The 7,995-nt window shown below is 39.9% G+C and overlaps 1 protein-coding gene across 1 annotated transcript in view; it reads right to left on the minus strand.

Moving 5' to 3' along the window:
* Window positions 1–7,775, minus strand: part of LOC148363336 (zinc finger protein 536-like) — an 83,217-nt gene extending 75,442 nt beyond the window's left edge. The window contains exon 1 of the mRNA XM_088339393.1: window positions 7,468–7,775. The gene's annotated coding sequence lies outside the window, so the exon portion shown is untranslated. The remainder of the gene's footprint in view (window positions 1–7,467) is intronic.
* Between the last annotated feature and the right edge of the window lie 220 nt (window positions 7,776–7,995).

The raw sequence follows: 7,995 nt of genomic DNA on the forward strand, positions 1-7,995 counted from the left end.
AACAAAAGCGGCTTCTCCCATCACTTACAGGCACTTATTATTAGAGGTAGCGTTAATTGGCGCGGCGGTGGGTGACAATTCTTCAAGGGGTTTGTCGTAAAAAGCCAAACCTTGAAAGTTACAGCACATTAGCGATCTCGGAGTCGGGATGGGGTATTAAACACGGCACGCGAGGAGCGCCGATAGACGGAGCCGAGGGGGTCGTAGCCGCCCCGTCGGTACCCCCCGCCCCCTTCGGTTGCTCTGCCGTTCTGCCCTGGCTTCACCCTTCCCCCACTTTGGGTATCAGCCTGGCAGAAACAATTAACATTTTCATAAAAACAATTCCCTGCCTCCAATAGTCCGATGTAATTTGTTTTCCATCTCTGTTCATTAATCATTGTTTAAATGGGCGAGCCATCCCCTCCACTCTGCCATCTGCACTCGGCTGCGTTGCCGATATGACACCTTCCGCCTTAATAGGAGCTGACAAGCGGGAGAGGAGGCTTGTGGAAAAAATAAAAAAAATGCTTCCTGTATGTGCACTTCCAGCAGGTGAGAATGGGGTATTTAATAGCTTCTGATTGGTCTCAAATACAAACAAGTTCGCATCTGACAGAATGCAACACTTCCAAATTTAACTCTTGAAAAAAGTCATTCCCGTAACACATGGTCTGTACATCTTTTTCGTGGCCAAATTCAAGCACTTTTTAAAGGGATTACAAAAGACCGCTTTTGGGGGGGGGTTTCAATTGGGCACGGATTGTGGAGTGTTCCTCCCCACAATCATTCAGATATATTTCATAATATTCCACCCGCCATGGATCTCAGGAAATTAATTCTCAAAGTGGACGATTTGACTTTAAATCCCCTCGAGCTCTGATGTCACCGAAATACATCAATGAATCAAAACAATGGCGGGTCCCGTTGAATTTTGCTTGGAGTAATTGGAACTTTGCTTACTGTGTCGCTGTGGGATTTCTGTTTTGTCCGAGTTGATCACCAAAGAGTAAGTTTACCTGTCGTGTACAGCATGGGTTCCTTCATTTTACTTTGCTTCATTCTAGTTAGGTATTTGATTATGACTTTTCCTCTCGTGCCGGTTGTCTTGAATCAAGTATAATATTGCGGGCTTCTTAAGTCTTGCAGGTTAGCACTGTTCGCAGTGAGCTAGTTTCTAGCTGGCCATGATAATCATTTTCCCTGAATGGGTTCGTGTTTGTTGCTTTCATCATTTTTTTTTGTTGGTGTTTCCTCCCAGTTATTCTGGCTGCTTATTGCATGTTTTCGGTCAGACACCCTCTCTGTTTTTTCTGACGATTCGTCCCAGTTCGCCCTCTATAGTATCCGGGTAGCCTGCCTTGATCGGCCCCAGTTGGCTATATTTGGCAGCAGGATACCATGTCGTGTCCCGTCTGGTTTAGCCCCCGTTAGCTCTCTGTGTGTTATTTTTGCCAGTTTTCTTCATTTTGGCAGCAATTTACATATGCTATTTTTAATCTTGCATGTGCATTTATCAGGTCAGGTCATTTCATGTTTATTTGTATAGCTCTTATAAGACTACATACCATTATTACATGATCCACTACATGAGGGCAAGGAAAAAATCAAAACCTCAGCATTAGGGGAATTAAAAAACCTTGAAAAGGAGCCGCACATGAAGTAATTCCCGTTTCAGAATCACCAGGCTGCAATGGATGTTTAAAGGGCATCAACAAACAATACACAGACATCAACAACGTAAAATTTAGGTAATTCATGAGCTATAGAAAGTGTGTTTTAAGCCTAAATTCAAACGGTTCCACTGAGGTTGCAGATCTAATCCAAGAGATCACAGCATTCCACAGCACTGGGGCCCGAATGGAGAATGCTCTCTTATCTGCGGATTTCTTCTTGGCTCAAGACATATGATTATTAGATATGAAGTATATTGCGAAAACTTTTCTAAATCTTAACAATACGCAATATTAATAATAATAATAATAATAATTTCCTTTGTATTGTCATTCTTTGTAACAATGTACACAGAACGAAATGTCGATACACCTGACCCGTTGTAGCGAGCCGATGCAGCCGCAGCCAACAGAGGGCGCCGCCATTTTACCAATGTTATAAGTCTATTAAGTAAATATATTTGACACAAATGCAGATGGCGGGGAAAAATGTCGGTGCCTCCATTTTTTAACATGGCCCCTAACGAATGCCCATAGTTTGTACATAATCTTTGCACTAATATACTTTTCATAGTGACCTGTTTAGGTGAAGCATGTAGCAAACCATTGGCAAAGAAAAAAAATCATAGTTAAGCAAGTCATCTCGGTGAGTTATCTTTCATATAAATGGAAAGAACTGTATCTGCAATTTTTGCACTCTTTGATGCACCTGTCCTAATGCACCTACAAGGGGCCACGAGGCTTCACCTGACAACGTTATGCAAATGGCTGCTGTGTCGTGTTGACTTTGTTTTTTTATCATTTTGTTATTCATTTTTCTTTGTTTAGTGCGTAGTCTGTCGAGTCAGACTGCCAAAAAACATTGTAAGAAATTAAAACACCTTTAAGCACTTCACCTAAAATTCAAGCATCTTACTGACATTGAAAACACGATATTAAAATCCTCCCGGATTTCGAGCACCCGTACAAACCCTTTTAACAGCAATTATTTAACAGTTTTTTCACTCTTCTAAGTCAAATGAGTGCAGTGTTCCTACAATATGCTATTGTTTTCCTGGAATTGGGAGCAAGGTTATTAATTATTCACTGTTGTGTTCTCATATCATGGGGCTATGCTTTTCACTGTATTGCCTCATAGATCAAATACTTGGGGCCATGCTACTAGGGCAAATTTCAGCAGGCTAAATCCCAAAGGTGTTTTTTTTTTATGATTATCACAAAAGCAGCCCATTGGGAAGTTTAAAGTTTCCTGAAGAGTAAAAGTGTGGATGCAAAAGGTTAAGATGCTCCCTGTAATGGTGCCACGGCACAAGAAAAGGCTGATAAGTCGGTGGTTTGAAGCCAAGAGTCTCAACAGCTCGGGCGTTTGTTTGGCGCGAGAAAATCCGACACAGCAAGATGCCAAGAAGTTCATCTGGTCTGTTGATTTCAGCGGATTACTGCTATTCCAATCATGTGCCCTGCGTTCATATAAGTGTAGGGGTGGGCGATACCGAGATGTTTCGGTATCGATACCATCCAAATAAATACACCAAAGATTGGGAACCTATGGCTGGCGAGTCATTTATGGCTGTTTTCATGAGTAAATAGAATAGAATATACCTTTATTGTCATGGCTCGGATATAAAATGGATATTATACAATTAGTCATTACATTTATACATACAAAAGCCTATTGTCTCACATGCAAAGATGAGACAATATCCATCCATTATCTGCACCGCTTATCCTCAGTAGGGTCGCGGGGGTGCTAGAGCCAACCGCAGCTATCTTTGGGCAGTGGGCGGGCTTCACCCGGTCCTGGCTGCCAGCCAGTCTCAGGGTACGCAGAGACATACAACCATACACTTCCTCATTCACACCTAGGAACAATTTGGACTGTCCAATTAACCTGACATGAATGTGGAAGGAAACCGGAGTGCTCAAAGGAAACCCACACAAGCACAGGGAGAACATGCACAGGAAGGCTGGTAGCTGGTTTTAAACCCATGGTCATATCAATGTGCCGCTAACGCGCTAACCACTTAGATGAGACAATAGTGATGTACAAAATGCTCGGTCCAGTATATATAAGACACAACTTTAACTGAAGTTTGCAGTCAGGGTGTCACACCAACAGACCCCGTTGTGGCTGTAAATCACTAAATGATCCTATTTTATGGAAGCTCATTTAAAAAAATCCATGTTTGTTCTTAAGACACTTGATGATTGAAAGGCACTGAAATAAACTTTAACCCAAAACAAATTTTAAGTGGCATTAAATACTGATATGGGATACAGGCTCTGGCATTATTATTGTTTCATCGATTTTATCAAATCTTTTAATGTCACACAGTGAAATATAATTAGCTGAAGAATAAGCTTTTGTCTGAAGAGCGGGTTCAGCAGTTTTGTTGAATTGTGTCTTAAAATATATGGCATGGCAATCTCGGAAAAAAATGAAAAAAAAACAAAATATAGTAATAGTAATGTATTTGTATTCAGCCAGTATAAACCCTAAACATGATATATACAAGAAATCATTTGACACTCAAACTCTCAATATTGATAATATAATAGATGTAAAAGAATAGAGTAATAGAGATATTGTAATGTATAATACAAGGTAATTATATAGAATAGTTTAAAAAGAAAGAATATGTAAAAAACAGGATTAGAGTAGAATAGGTCGGAGGAACGTCGTTGGCATAATACTACTATACATAATAACCTAATCATTTCTTGTTGAACATGCGAATAGCGGAAGGATAAAAACTCTCTTTAAGAAATGTAGTCTTGCTTTCATGGCTCTTTGGGTCAAAAAGGTTCCCGATCCCTTAAAAAAAGGGTAGGATCACTGATCAGATATGATACTGACACTTTTTGCTTGGAAATGTCATTATCTAGAAATAATTGAACCTTGCTCCGTTGAGTTACTTTATAATTACAATAAAAACAGTCTGAAATTGTCTGTTTTTGGCATACTTTGACATTATAAAGAGAAATACATAAATACTTGTATTACAACAGTTGTAGAACAAAAGTTGAGAGAGTCAAAGAGAAAAAAAAGCAGCAATGTAGCAAAAATACAAATATAACAAAGCCAACGACTATGATACTTTTCATAATATTTTGAAAATGAAAAGTTCTAATAGTGAAAACAAAACAATACACACCGTTAAAAGTATAAAATAAGAAATACTTCCAACGACAACAACTGTTTCAGAACAAAAATCAAGCGGGTCAAACTAAAAAAAGCAACAATGTCCTGAACAAATGTACAAATACTGTATATTACGAATTCAACAAGACAGGTAAAATACCATATTTTCCGGACGATAAAGAAACACCCAAAAAAAAACACTTTGCTAGGGATTCAAAAGCTGACTTTATAAACAGATGCATTTATAAAACTGGAAATACGGTAAATATATTCGGAAATGCATAACTACATTAAATGCTTCAACATACGGTAGCCATTTATGAAACAATCGATTCTTACAACACACTGACAACATTATTATAGTGATAGGTAAAATGGGAAGACAGTATCTATGGGATACAAGTACTCTCTCACTATCGATAATATTGATATTTGGACTCTTCCTTCCACCCTTACCCATCAGAGGGAGGGAATGAGAAAGTTGCCATGGCCCGCTTTAGTCATCTGAGTTAATCGTTTTAATGCAGGGGTCAGAAACCTATGGCTCTCTTCATGAGTAGATACAGCTCAGTGCGTAGTGTTTGCAAATTCCTTTGTAGCGCTTAATTTCTGGCAAGCTCCATATCGGGTTTGATGCATGCATAGCCAAACCTGCAGTTCGGTTCAGTATATAACAGGCACGGTTTTACTTACAGTTTACGGTCAAGGTGTCACACCAACAGACCCCGTTTTGGCTGTACACCGCTAAAGAATCCTTTTTATGGAAGCTCAATGAATAATATTTTTACCCCCGAGACATTTTATGATAAAAAGCCACACAACAAACTGCAATTACCCACAAGGGCCACCCAAGAACACAGAACAATTTGATTGGGTGAACGGTAGGGGTGGGGGAAGCTCTCACACATGCCCACTGCGTTGCAGGGAAATACATCCATACAGTTTTTTGTGACATATTTAAAAAATAACTGTTTGCACCTTGTTTTGAAACCATTAGTTATGAAAAAAATTAATGTCAAAATGAGCCTCAATAATCATAAGTAACTGTGGGAGGGAGACAAGTTTAAAGTGGTATATTTGTTGATATATAACACAGGCGCTGGCATTTATATTCTATAAATTCGATCAAATCATTCAACGTCGCACAGAAAAATGAAATGCACTGAAAATGTGAAAAGGTTTGGCAGTTTTGCTTTTTGTTTTAAAATATACATTATGGCTCTCTCAAAAAAAATCAAAATACTTAGCTATATGGCTCTATTTTAATGTAACGATCAATATTTTGATTGATGTTCATACTATCCACCCATTTGCCTGATTTCCTCATTCACTTTCAGATTTTCCACATCGGGAGATCAAAAAAGAGGGAAGGAGGATGGCACTTGTAGCTTTTATTTTAGCATAATGACTTGTATAGCTTTTTTTTTAGGTTGCCGCACTTTAACAAGGGTGGCGGTCGTGGAGTAAATGATGTGCATATTCAAAAGCTGAATATTTCATGTTGATTGATCGCAGCGACTTCAACCCACCTGCTCCTCCTCCTGTCCCACTGGAACTGGCATGAGGAGAATTCAGTAATTGAGAGGAGCAGAGCGTGGTCTCCCTTTGCCCGTATATGACAGATGGGACATCATCGCTTCAAAGGAGAGCATTTGGAAACAGGCGGAAGGGGGACAAGAGGCTAAGGGGGTGGGGGGGTCGACTGCGCCACCCTGTACAGGTGACTGAGGTGAATACAACTTAAAGAGCAAACATCAAATTGGTGAAAACAGTACTAAAAGTAGTTGTACGAAACTGGGACCTTTGTTACTCTCTGCTGCCGTCTCCTGGCTTGTGTCATCAATGCAGCCTCAGTCAGCTCATTCATGATGCGCTTGCAAGCAAGTATGCATGACATGACTTCCCATAACTACCTCCTGGCCTCATTCCTCAAACCCAATGTGTTTAGGTTAAACAGCTCTGCTAGAAGTGAGATAAAAGCAGATGTGTGTCGTGGAAAAAGGAGTGTAAGAGCTCTTTGAACTCAGTTGGGCATTGTTAACACATACTTGATGGAAAAATATTTAACTTTTAACTTTTGAGGGAGACCTCAAACAATGCACCCCACCTTTAAAGGGACAGTGTGTTTTATTTAGCACCTTCAAGTATTGGAAAAAACACAATATTGATTTAAATAATAAGCAAAAATACCCAAACTATCATATAAACACGCCTTTTTAAAAATACTCTTAGGTCAAAAAATGTGCATTTATATAGCGATAGTGATCAAATATGACACACTGTCCCTTTAAATGTTTGTTTTTCAAACGTGTGACAGTGTCTACTGGACTAGGCTGGGAAATAAAATGAGAAGAAAAATAGTGCGGTTATTTCAGTGGTTTGAGTCCGTAGTTTGTATTATTCATTGTGCTTTTTTAGCAGCCGTTTTTAGTTGAACTACACAATATACGGACTACTGGTGGTCAAATAATTCACCCTGTACCTTTAAATATTTGTTTTTCAAACGTGTGGCCGTGTCGAACTGGACTACATGCCGCTTGTACGAAAATATTTCCACGTTAACAGGAATCCGAGACCCAAACAGTTGCAAAAACATGTTGAAAGTACTCGGTAAAGACACATTTCATGTTGTCACACGCGTTGTAAAAGCAGAAACTTGACGAAGAGTATTACCTGACTTGGACAGGTGGCGTAAACGGCGAGGATGAATGTTTGAGTGATGAGCGCTGGAAAGAAACGGGCGAAAGTCATGGAGAATGCACGGAAGAGATCCCCCCCTTTAAGCAATAAATGCCAAAATTGCAAAGTCTCTACAGACAATGATGGGGAGAGGCAGACTCCTATCACGTCGTATTTCCGTCGGAAAACAAGAGGTAATGAAATGTTCCAAACCGACTCCTCATCTGGACGCTGACGTGGACGTGGAAGAGACGTGCGCCGTGCGTAAAAATGTGCGACGGCGCGTCCACGGCGCCCCTCTCCATCTAAGCGCGCACACTTCTCTATGAATACATAATGGGCGATTATGCGTGTCACATTTGATGAGGCGATGACTATAAAATCGGACGCTCAATTATATATTTGTAGCAGAAGTAGGCGGAATCGTCCCTGTGTTATTTTGCCCCTAATGGAATTGGTAGCGGCGTGGTTCATTATATTAAATTACAGTGCACGGGGAGAGAGAGGGGGAGAGTAAAAAGA

The sequence above is a fragment of the Urocampus carinirostris genome, chromosome 7 (assembly GCF_059441175.1).
Source record: "Urocampus carinirostris isolate Australia breed hairy pipefish chromosome 7, RoL_Ucar_1.0, whole genome shotgun sequence".
Classification (NCBI taxonomy): domain Eukaryota; kingdom Metazoa; phylum Chordata; class Actinopteri; order Syngnathiformes; family Syngnathidae; genus Urocampus; species Urocampus carinirostris.